This window comes from Neopelma chrysocephalum, unplaced genomic scaffold, assembly GCF_003984885.1.
Source record: "Neopelma chrysocephalum unplaced genomic scaffold, ASM398488v2 Primary Assembly neopelma1_43, whole genome shotgun sequence".
NCBI lineage: Eukaryota > Metazoa > Chordata > Aves > Passeriformes > Pipridae > Neopelma > Neopelma chrysocephalum.
The window spans coordinates 2,638,880-2,651,019 of record NW_020897702.1 but is presented as its reverse complement, the minus strand read 5'-3'; the positions used below and the strand labels follow the sequence as shown (position 1 = coordinate 2,651,019).

Below are 12,140 nucleotides of genomic sequence, written 5' to 3'. Positions count from 1 at the left end.
AGTTTACACACATAGGTATTAGGACACATTTAATTTCTTCACAGAAAATTACTAACTTCAAAATCCACTAACTCTATGACTCCCTTGGAAAATGTAAACAACTTGTGCCCGTTCATAGAAGCGTATTTCATGACAGTGCTTCCTGACTACTAAATGCTAGGATTCAGGCTGGGTTCCATGAGACTGGGGGGTCTCATGCCATGAAATCCACAAAAAGTTACAGACCAGAATAGGTAACTTCGAGATCTTTCTTCCCAGTGTGCTTAGTTGCACAATTTGAGATTGGATACAGCTTTATCTGTTTTCTCAGAGTTACCTCTTCAGAAAACACTGCACTTAGAGGTATCCAGGATGTATAAGACCTGGGCTCAACTGCACCCTTGGCCTAATGCACCTTATACGTATTAAGGGGAAGGGGGATGTACTTCTGAGTGACAGAGAAGCACCAGGAAATACTAGCACTTGAGAAAACAACAGAGAAATACCTGTAAATTGTCCCAAAGGTATTAGGGAGGGCTCACCCAAAATGTGATGCAGCCCGCAGCTCACAGCCCAGCTGAAGTGCCTCTACACCAATGCTACAGCATGGGAAACAAGCAAGTGGAATTGGAAACTGTGGTGCAATTAAAAAACTATGACCTATCATGAAAACATGGTGGGACAAAACTGTAATATGCAATCAAAGGATAGAAGCTTTTCAGAAGAGACATGAAGGGAAGGAGGAGTGGGGTGTTGTGCTCTGTGTTAAAGAAAGGATAGATTTTGAAAAGCTGCCTCTGAGAAACAGCCGTGAACAGGTTGAGAGCCTGTGAGTAAAAACCAAGGACAGGAACAAAAAAAAGACACCTGGTGGTGGGGGTCTGACCAGGGGAGCTCAAGGACAAGGCCTCAGGTACAAAAAGCACCATACTCGCAAGCTCTCATCCTGATGGAGGACTTGAACTACCTGGACATCTGCTGAAAAGCAACACAGCTGGCTATAAGAAATACAGGAGACTCTTGGAGTACATCAAGGACAATGTCCTGAGCCAGGTATTGGACATAAGAACCAGATGAGAAGGGTTACTGGACCTGGTGCTCACCAATGTGGATCTGCTGACTAAAGGGGTTAAGACTGGAGGCAGTCTGCGCTGTTGTGACCATGCCTTTGTTGAGTTTGTGATCTCAAGGAACATGGGCCTGGCAAGAAGCAAAGTCAGGACCCTAAGCTTGGAAGAGGACACCAGTAGTGAAAAGAAACATGAACTATAGAGCAGTAACAGCAGATAAAAGGAATGATAATAGGATGATATAACTGAAAATGATTTTGTGACCCATGTAACACTCAGGAGATCCCAGCCATAAACCCTATGAAGGTTAAAGCAAACTTTGGGGACAAATCTTTAAAAATGCTAAGGGAAAAGCCACTGATAGGCTTATCTGCAGCATAAAGCATTGGAGCCTCAGGAGAGGAAGCACTCGAGCCCTACTCTTGGACCCAGACCAAAGTAAGCTGCTTGGCGTGCCCCAGTTTGGAGCAGGGGAAGCATTATCCCACCCTGAGCAACAGGAGCCAGCGTGAGTGCCCTCCTCCCCTCGTCAGGGTACATCTGTGGACAGCACACACAGGTGACCTATTTCACTGTTATCAGGGGTTTTGTTTAGTACTTATCGGTAAAGCAATAACCTCATTTAATACAGTAGGTGAATTAAACAAGGGTTTGTCTGCTTCCTTCATATACCAGCAGTCATGACGATCAGTCACAGCTGTCAGAGCGCACTGGGACAGCAGTTGGTGCTCTGCCTGTGGGCACTTCAAAGCACAGAGACCTGTGAATCCATTCCCACGTGCTGGCGCCAGGGCTGCCCTGGCAATCCAACATACAAGCTGAGTCATTTCTTCTAAAAATATCAGTGTCAGTTTTTCCTTGAAGAACTCTGGAGCAGATGCTAAAGATGAGAATGGTAAAGGATAAAGACAGCGGTCTAGTAATATATCTGGCAAATTTCTAGTTGTAAATAAAGAACCTATATTGAAACGCCAAGTGCCAGAATACTTTTGTTTAAAAACCCCATGTAGATAACTACAACCTTAACACTTTTTTCCTTAAAATACCAACATCCTTGTTTTCATTTATTGGAATCTTAAATACATACATTGAAAGAATTCCCAAGAAAACTGGTACTAGAGATTGTCTCCAAGTACTATGGAACTTCAGCTATTCACTATTTTCCAAGTAAGCTGCTTCTTTGGTATCCCCATTACACAGAAAAATGTAACTTGGAAAACCACTACCGATAAATACGGAACTGCTAAAATGACAGCAATACTGTCATCATATTTATGACAAGCTACCAAACAAAAACCCAAATCTCACTGAAGAGGATAAAAAGGATATTCTTTCCAAAATTTACGAGCATTCATGGAGTTCTGTCAAAGCTGACATTATTCCCTGCCCATGTTCTTGCAATGCACTAATTGAGAAAATACATTGTTAGCAATTCACTTGGAAATAGAAATCTGAATTTAACGGAGAAAATATTAAGCAAAAGGCACCTTCTGGAACTAAAAAGTACTTAAGGACAAAGATGGGAAAGCCTGGAAGAAGGGTTGATATTTTCAGTGGCTAAAAATAGGTGGTGATGGGGCAAAGAATGGAATTTAAGAGAGGACAAGAGAATAGACAGTAATTGAAATAATGTAAACCTTCTAAATTATCTCCTGAACCAATTTTCATCAAGCTAACAATGAAGAGAGGGCACTAATCCCAGGCCTAGAAAAGTAATTAGGCATGATTCCCAGATCTCCACTGGAAGTCTGACACCCATGTATCCAGTTTTAACCACTAGGCTTCAGTATTATTAAAAAACAACTTAGATGCCATCTATGGATTTGCTGTGATAGAAGTATTTAATGATATGTTTGAATGCATTTTTAAAATTCATGACTCTATTAACCATTCCTGAAACTCTTGAAACTTCTAGAGCAACAAAAGTAATGAGTTATATAGCTCACATTGCTAACATTTTTCCAAAAATTTATACAATAAATTCCAACTTAATTGGAAAATAGTGAATAGCTGAAGTTCCACAGTACTTGGAGACAATCTCTAGTACCAGTTTTCTTAGGAAAGTTATACAATATAATAATTGTTTCTCTTAAATAAATGCAACTATAATTGTTAAAACATTTAAATATTTGCTCACATTACTTAGATTCATGCCAACTTACGCTTATCTGTAAAATAACAAAAAAAAATTATGAAAAGTTGCAGCTTGTATATAATGTGTACAAGAACCTCGTCCAAGTTTCCCCATATCACTGTGAGGGTGGTGAGGTCCTGTAACAAGTTGCCCAGAGCAGTTGTAGATGCCCCAGCCCTGGAAGTGTTCAAGATCAGGTTGGATGGAGCTCTGAGCAGTCTGGTCTAGTGAAGGGTGTCTCAGCCCAGAGCAACTGGGTTGGAACTAAATGATCTCTAAGGTCCCTTTCAACCCAAACCATTTTATCATTTTATAGTATTATTACCAATATAATTCCACTGAAGTTCTTGTGCTTGCCTCAAAATAACACGGACTTGTAGGTCTTATAACAGCTGGGTATCATCACACCGAATGAGGTGTCATGGCTTATGACAGACACGCTCTTAATGCCACATCAAGAGTTAGAAACTTGATTTTGCAACAGCAGCTCTTGCAGCAGCAGGGAATCTCCCTGTGATTGCGACACGAAACAGCAGCACCATCCCACGAAAGGCTGCACAAAGGTTTTTTCCTCCAAATGTCATACAGCGGAGAAAGAACAAAGAAAGGCTTTCTTCAGTCTAAAAAGGACTTGCTAGCATTATGATCTGCAGGTCACCAGATTTCTCCCAAATCCTTCCAAATAAATTGAAAGTAGCATACTTCGCAAAAAAGTGCTGTTTTTCCCGATCCTTCTCTTGGGAGTAGCACTATTTCACAAAACAACAACAACAACAAAAAACAAATCAAAGAAAACGGACCGTGTCCACACCCTTGTGCTCAAGGGCACAACACACAGGCTGCCGGGGCAACGCGGGGGCCGGCACGTCCCGCCGGGCGGGGCCCAGGCGAGGCACGGGGGGCTCGGGGCACCTTCCGGGGCACACGCACCCCTCGCGGCGCCCCTGTGCCCGGCGCCCGCCCCGCCGTGCCGGGAGCGGGGGAAGGTTGAGGGAAAGGAGGAAGCGGCGGCTGCGGGAGCGGCGGCGCCTCCCCGCGTGGGGGCGGCTGAGGGGGGAGGCGGCCGAGCCTTCCCGCTCTCCTGGCCAACAATGGCGGCGCGCGCGCACCAAACGTCCCCAGCCTCGCTCCCGCCCCCTTCAGGGGTTCTCGCGCCGCCGCGGGGGATGGCGAGGCGTGGGGCACGCGCCTGGGCCAGCGCCCTGAGATGCGCGCGCAACTCATCCCTTCCCCCCCCCCCCTTTCCGCTCGCGCCGCTGTGACGTCATCGCGCCGGTCGGAGCCGCGAGGGGAGGGTGGGGGCGGTGGCCGCCGGCGGCTCGCGGGGCGGCAGCGCCACCTGGCGGACGGCGCCGCGTGGGCCGAGAGCGCCCCCTGGCGGCCCGGGTGGGCAGCGCTGCCGTCCGGGCGGGGAGCGCGATGGGCAGCGCGCGGGGCCCCCGTGCCGCGGGTGCGGTCGCAGGGGCGGTGTGAGGAGAGGAGCCGCAGCCAGCGGGGACCGGCTCCCCCAGCGGGCGAGGCTGCGCCCCGGAGTCGCCGCCCGTCTGCCCTGTCCGACCCCAGGGGCGGAGGCGAGGGGCCGCCGGGGTGCCTAGACCGTGAGGGGCCGCCGAGCTCGCCCTGCCTCGGGCCGGCCCCGGGAGCCTCCCGCGTGGTGTGAGAACTGTCACAGCTGGGGCTGTCTTTGCCCCTCCATAAAGTGACTCCTTCATAGCGCCCTGCCTCAGTTTCCCCATATGCCAGACCTGCCCCATGCCGTGGCTGGGCGTGCGGAGCCCGCTGCTGATACCTTGGCTGCACAGCTAGGCAGAGGTAGACAAGGCTTAAAAGTAATCAAAACACAATCAGATTTTCCAGTTCTGTGCTCCTCGGTACAAGAGAGACATGATGGTCCTGGAGCACGCCCAGGAGGGCTACAAAGTTGATCAAGGGACTGGAGCATCTCTCTTGTGAGGAAAGGCTGAGAGAACTGGGCTTGATCAGGCGCGTAAAGAGACGCCTGAGAGGGGACCTCATCAATGTCTATAAATATCTGAAGGGAGGGTGTCAAGAACACAGAGCCAGGCTTTCCTCAGTGGTGCTGAGTAATAGGACAAGAGGACATGGCAGAAACTGATGCACAGGAGGTTCCATCTGGACACAAGGAAGAACTTCTTTACTGTGCGGGTGACCATGCACTGGAACAGAGCCCAGAGAGGTTGTGGAGTCTCCCTTGCTGGAGATATTTTCATAAGTATTTCTGCAATTGTACACATTGGTGGAAGTTCCTGCTTTTATGTTAAAGGCTACAGTTACTGCCATGCATATATTGCACTTAAAATTGGCTAACTGCACCTCTAAATAGCTACACACATTTCTGAAAATTAAATCTGTAATTTTCTACACAGTCAATCTGCCCCTCTGTCGTAGCTGACAGATGTCAGTAAGTCGTGCTCAGTCGAGACTGATTCTGTTCGACTTCAGAAATAAAATTATGTCAAATTTGAGATATTATTAGATTGCCTTGATTTCAGTAGTTTTATGAATAATAGGAACTGCATGGATAATGTCAGATAGTTAGTTATCAATGTAAAACTTATCCAAATTCTCGAAGGTGGGCAGCACTGGCTGTCAGAGGTGCATGACTCTGAAAGCATTTGTGTTTGAGCCATTTGATTATACCACAGTTTCCCTTTGGTCCGTTGATGACTTTTGTTAGCAGTGAGACAGCCTGAGCTCATCTCTGATATTTAAACTCAAAAGGAGACTCCAGACGAGAGAAAATTTTTCAAACTTCTAGACTTCAACAGAGCTCAAGAGAGGAACGTCTAAAATTAAGCATTTCTGAAAACATTTAAGATTTGCTTACTTGGTTTGACATATTAAAATGAGCCTGAATGGGCAGATTTGTACAGTCTCATCTTTTATTTTTCTGGTGATACAAAAGGTTTTTCTTCAAAGTCCATTATGGAGGAATGAAAGGGAAGAATATGGGTAGGGAGGAAGAATGAAAATCCTGGATGCTAGAAGTCAAAGTCAGGCTGTAATTGCAGTTCCTTTAATTACCAAGAGTGAAGCCTGGCAATGCATCAAATCCAGATGTGGAGGATCAGCCTCCTATCTTGACATCATGACACTCAGGAGAAACTGATAGAACAGAGAATCAAGGCTTTGAAGAATGAATTTGAATCACATTACAGCACTCCTAATGGTGGGGAAACAATTTTGATTGTCGTCCTTTGTTGTTTAGTTCAATACAAATGAGAATAAATAATACTCAAATTTCTATTCTTCCTTAATAAATAAAACTGAAACATATCACTCCACACCAATCAAAACATTTTTAAATACCTTTTTAAAATCAGTTTCTTAATTTTTTCCTCAGGATGCTCTAGTTTTCTAATTTCATTTAGTTTTTCTAATAGACCTTTCCTAACTTTTAATGATTGGAATTTATAGTTTTAATTAACATGCTAAATATAAATTTTTCTCCAAATCTCTTCCATTATATTTTAGTGGTACTTATAGGTAAAGTAGTTATACTAGTTATACTCTAAGTACTTCTTTTATATTTTCTTTTTTTTTCTCTCTTGGTGTTTTAAGAGGACAAAGTCATACAGTTCTGGCTTTGTGTTGCTCAGCTACTGTGACATGTCTCCCATGACTTTTGAAAGTTCAGGTACCATCATGCCAGTTTGAAAGATGGCAAGAAATCAAAGAGATCAAAGTTTAATCAAAATTTGTGGCTGTATAGACACAAGAGACTCAAATGATGCCCCACTATAAGATAAGGATGAGATAACATCCCATATGGTTTCTGAGCAGCTGCTGCTGAGCATACATGTGCTAATTGTTCAGGCAGTGGAAAGATACCTATAGGTAAAGCACCTGTTGTCCCTTGCCAGAATCATGAAGGGGGGGTGGGGACATTCTGGGGGAAGGGAAGTAGAGGAGACATGGGCAGGTGTGGAGAAAATAGTGGGAAGTGGGAGCTGGAGATAATGCAAGAACAGGAGAGGACTGGACTATGGCGTAAACCAGTGAGAGGTGTGGAATGGGTTGGGGAGCAGGCGGTGATGAAAGGGGTGAGACAGGAGGCATTAATTCTTCAGCATGTCAGGGTGGCAATCTTAAATCTGAAAAACGTTTTAGAACAATTCTTTACTTTTCTGAAGTAATCACCATGGGGTGATTAGGTGAATTCTGTAGAAGCAGTAGGACAATAAATTTTCACTTCCTACCCTGAGACACTTGATTTTAAAAATGACATTTTTTTCCAGCATGAAGGGTAACTGAAGAAAAATACATTATGAAGGAGGTGGTGGGTTGTCCAGACCTTATTCAGTGATTTTATAGGATTTGTATCACTCACCCCACATGCTGTTTTATTTTTTCATAAGCAGGAAAGGGTTTTTTTTAACAGGTTCTTTAACAGGTGTCAGCCCTGCCAAGTTGCTCCTTACAGAGCCTCAATGAGTGCAGTGAATTCCATTGGACACCTGTCTCTAGAGGACAAGGATCAAGACAGGGATGTAGTTAGTCCCTTTTTGAATGTCAGACAGGGAGAAGTGTAGTGGGTCAAGAATAGTCATACAAAAGAAAACTATTATTTTATGTTGCAGAATTGCAGCAGATAAGTGTATTATTGAAAATCTTCTCTGGGGAAAAAGAAATCATTGGGAATGAGGAAGTAAACAAAAAATCTCTGTAACTAAAGATACAGTGTAACACAAACAATAAATTATATTTTTTAAGTTTTACATTGGCCAAAGTTAAAGGGAGGTAGGAGTAAGTTTGAGTATGCAGTTGAAATCAGAAATATCATTATGCTTGGTCTCCAGGTATTATTTATAGTTAATGTACATTGTTCAGTTTTAATGTTTTGTCTCCTCTGTTTTCAAAAGGCTTATGAGTTGCAGCATTTCAATTATAAAAAGCTTGTCCAAATGACATAAGGACACTGATCATAGCAACAAATAAATCTCCTTGTATAATTTTTTGGAAGTGGGAAAGATGAGTGAAGAGGCACATTTTTCTTTTCATTGTCTAAATCTCCTAAATGCCTGCACTTAATCAGATGGGATCTCCCTCTGGAGCTCTTCAAAGACATCAATGTCTTTTCCTCTGACTGTATAAGAAATTTATGTACTTCATTTGACAGACTTCTTTCTCTATAATGTGGAAACTGGATATGTTTCCTAACTCCCAGATCCAGATAATATTCTACTGATGTATTAACTTAGTGTTCAGTCAAGACCTACTCTGCACAATCTCCACTCCCACTCCTTCTTGTCTTCCTCCTACATCTCCTGTTTCTCTGGAAGAAAATTGTAAGAGCTGCAAGCCTACTTTACCAAGCCCCATGGATGATAATGAACCATAGATATTGAAATATCTAAATTCTAGATAATAATTAATTGCCTAAATTATAGAGGTCAGATTTCACTCCTCCTTCCTCGATAAAACTGGCAAAAGCTTTCAACCTGGAGAAGCAAAGAGTCTTATAGATAAAATTTTGAACGGGACTCAGGCTCTGTCAATGACACTTCTTGCAGGTCACCTCTCTGTGTTCCTGGGGTTTTTTTTCCACCACTTTTTGTTTCATAAACTGAAATACATGTTCCTGCTACCTGCCTAAGATAAAAGCCACAGTATCAGGTGTGCTACTATAATAATCTGCTGTGGTTTATCCTCTTTCTTTTACTTCTAAGTGTCAAGAATAGCCATGGCAAATATAGAAATTAAGAAGCTGAAGGAATTGTGTAGAATTTAAATGCTATATTTAAGATTATCATTTAATGCACAAGAATAATCATCTATCTGCATTCAAAGAGTCCTTAAGCCCTTACTAATTTATGTAGTATGTAGTCTTGTATTTTTAATAATTAATGCTAGTTATCTACGTAAAGTTTTCAGAATTTGAACTACATTTCATTTTTCAGAGGTCAGAAACAGACATAAATGCCATGTGAGTGATCAAAACAACTTTCAGAAAATCAGCTATTCATGGTATTTGTAACTATTCGTGGTATTTGTAAATAGCTGAAGCCCTGTCTTGCTAGAATAAATTAAAAAAAGGAACTGTGAAGTAAATGTATTATTACTGCATAATATTGGCTGCATATATGCATAATATTTACTGCATAATATTTTACTCCTCCTGGAAATCTTACTTTATGAAGACTCTTCTGTGGCTTTTAAAGTCATAAGCAGAAACAGAATAGTGATTAGAGATTTTAGCATGTCCTTTTTAGCATGGGAAGAAGACAGCTCAGTTAAAAACCCTAAAATACATTCTGTTAAACAAATCAGTTTGATCTCAATTTTTGAAGAAAACCTGCTTTGATAAAGCAGCCTTAGGCATCTTTCTTGAAGGAAAAGAATAGCTTCTGCATTCCCAGAGCTTGTAAACATGTTGCTAATACCATAGAAGTATAATACATAGGTTGGAAAATGAGGCCTAGAGCTCAAAAAAATCTGTCTTGCTGTAAGAGTATGATGGTCATTAAATAGCAACAACACTATTACCAGAACCTTGAAGTTCAGGCGTGTTCCCTGTCCCTTGCTTCAGATATCTTCTGCTGGAATGAGACAGGCTGAGGGATCTGTAGCAGCTACTTTTATAACATACAGTACTTCAAAACACAAATGCACTAAAGATGTTCTGAGGCAGGTGAAGGTGAAAACATGAGCATGTCCCAGGATTTCACTTATCAAGCAGAGACTTAGCCTAACCATTATTGACTCCAAGTTCTAATATACATTATATTTTGGGAGTTCTTTAGTGTTATTTGCACTTATCCAGCTTTTTGTGAAGTACCATAACTGAAAGTATTCAATAATTCTATTTATCCTTGTTAAGGTATTTGGTAAGCTTTATTTATAAAAGTTATGGTCATTAAAAAGAACAGGAAAACGTTGTTTGGAACTCCTAAGAGAATTTACAAGAAAGAGGGAAAAACCCTGCTGTGAGATGATTATCAGCAGTGATAATTCTATTCACAAATATTTCAGTTCCCTGTGATATGACGTATTTTTGAAAAACCCCATCAACCACAATAATCCAAATAAAAAGATCTGTTGACATAACTCTGGCAAATAACTGAAAACAATTCCTAGCCTAATTCAAGGGGACTAGGATTTCAGCTAGTTCATCCAGTTATGTACCTCAAACAAGTGTATTTTGAAGTGCAAGAGACTTAAAAATACCAATTATAAACAAAATCTTCCTAGTAAAATGCATTATAATGTAGAATTGCAAGATTTGCAGGTTCAAGAGGCATCTCTAGATATCCTTGCAAGGAAAGCTTGATATGTACTTGGGCTATATCCAGACATTCCAGGATAAATGTTGGAAGGATTATAGTTTGTATTTTAATAGTTTGTCTTAAGAAACTTAAAAAAGTGAGAAGCTCTCCCAATTACTCTCTGACCCTGCTCACTTCTCTATAGTCCTGTTTGATATTGCCACCCTTAAAAAAACCCAAACCAAAACAACAACAAGGGGAAATGGGCTGCAGAACACTTAGAGGGACAATGTGCATAAACTGATCAATATACGGTTTAGCCCTGCTGGAAAAAACCTGGGTAGACGATAGACACCAACCTAATTGCAATCCAACCAATATATGTTTAAATTTAAAATTTAAAATACCAAAGTGATAGCAATTTCATTTGAAATCTAAGTAATAAGCGATTTAATTTAATTGATATTTGTCAATTCATCAAACTTGAATTACTTTTCAAAGATAGCTTAATTTTGACAACCTTCCTCTGCGGAAAATACCTTTACCTGCCAGTTAGGCTATATGAGTTAGTAGCCCACCTTGCAAGCTGCTGGAGGCTCCTAACATATTACACCCAGGCTAAGGAATCATTCACTGTCATGGAGAATTTTGGATCTTTGGGGGGTTTGTTTCTGAACTGTAACCCCAAATTTAAATAAAATACTTCCTTCGCAAAATGGAATGCTTTTATTTGCCATGCTGTATCTAGAAGGTTATTTTTTTATATATTACTGCTGATTTTAAATTGGATGCATAAGCGAAATTTTGTTCTTAATTTTGTAGTTTTCGACCTCGTACATGCTGCTCTTACACATTTATTTTAATTTACATTGGAATTACATGCTGTGTGTCCAAAGCTGTTTGTGTGACCACTCCTTGGCATTTGCAAACATTTCAACGCAATTTCCAAATAAGAAGAACATCCATCAAGAAGGTCTAGTCTTTTTTTTAACTAAGATATCTTTGGTCGATTTAATGCAACTTAAATTCGTCTTGTTAAGAACTTTATATTAAAGTGGAAACATTGCAAACAAGAGGTGATCTGAGATAAAAACTGAGACTGTGTGCATTCTAACTTATAGCAATTCTTACTATTTTAGCTTTTTCTTTTTTTTGTTTGTATTCATGGTAAATTCTTTTACTTGAAGTTTTCTATGAGAACACTGAAGTGGCAAATTTAGAGTTATCTGTCTATCATTCACATACAAAATGCAGGCTTTGTCATGTCTGAAAAGTTTGATTTCAAAAGCATTTTCTGAACTTGTATAATGCACTTTGCCTTCACTTCAGAAAGAACTGATTTTGTCTCCGCTTGCTTGGAATACTGGGGGTTTCCCACTAAGGCTTTTTAATTCTGTTTCTCTCTTTTAGCTTTTTTTTTTCTCCTTTTTTTTTTCTTTCCCTTTGCTTTTTTTTTTTATTTAACTTCAGTGCATTATATGTCCCCCAAGATAAGGCTAAAACTGTTAAGTTCTTACCATGCTTGGACAAATCAAGATAATACATGATCTATACTATACAAAATATAAAACAGAGGGCTATCTTGATAGCCCTCTTGCATAATAGATACATGACATTATTACAACTTTTATTTTAAAAACCCTAGGGTCTTTGGCATATTTTTATCTTCACGGGATAATCTTTTTTAGTTGAACAATCTTTCAATCTTCCAAACATGATCTTTTCCCATAT

The 12,140-nt window shown here is 41.0% G+C and overlaps 1 protein-coding gene across 3 annotated transcripts in view; it reads right to left on the bottom strand.

The window, feature by feature from the left end:
- Positions 1–12,140, bottom strand: part of STARD13 (StAR related lipid transfer domain containing 13) — a 300,545-nt gene that overhangs the window by 233,711 nt on the left and 54,694 nt on the right. The window contains exon 1 of one of the 3 annotated variants that reach the window (XM_027677747.1): positions 3,886–4,075. The exons of the other annotated variants lie outside the window; for them this stretch is intronic. The gene's annotated coding sequence lies outside the window, so the exon portion shown is untranslated. Of the gene's footprint in view, positions 1–3,885; positions 4,076–12,140 lie in introns of those variants that run through there. 3 annotated transcript variants of the gene reach the window in all.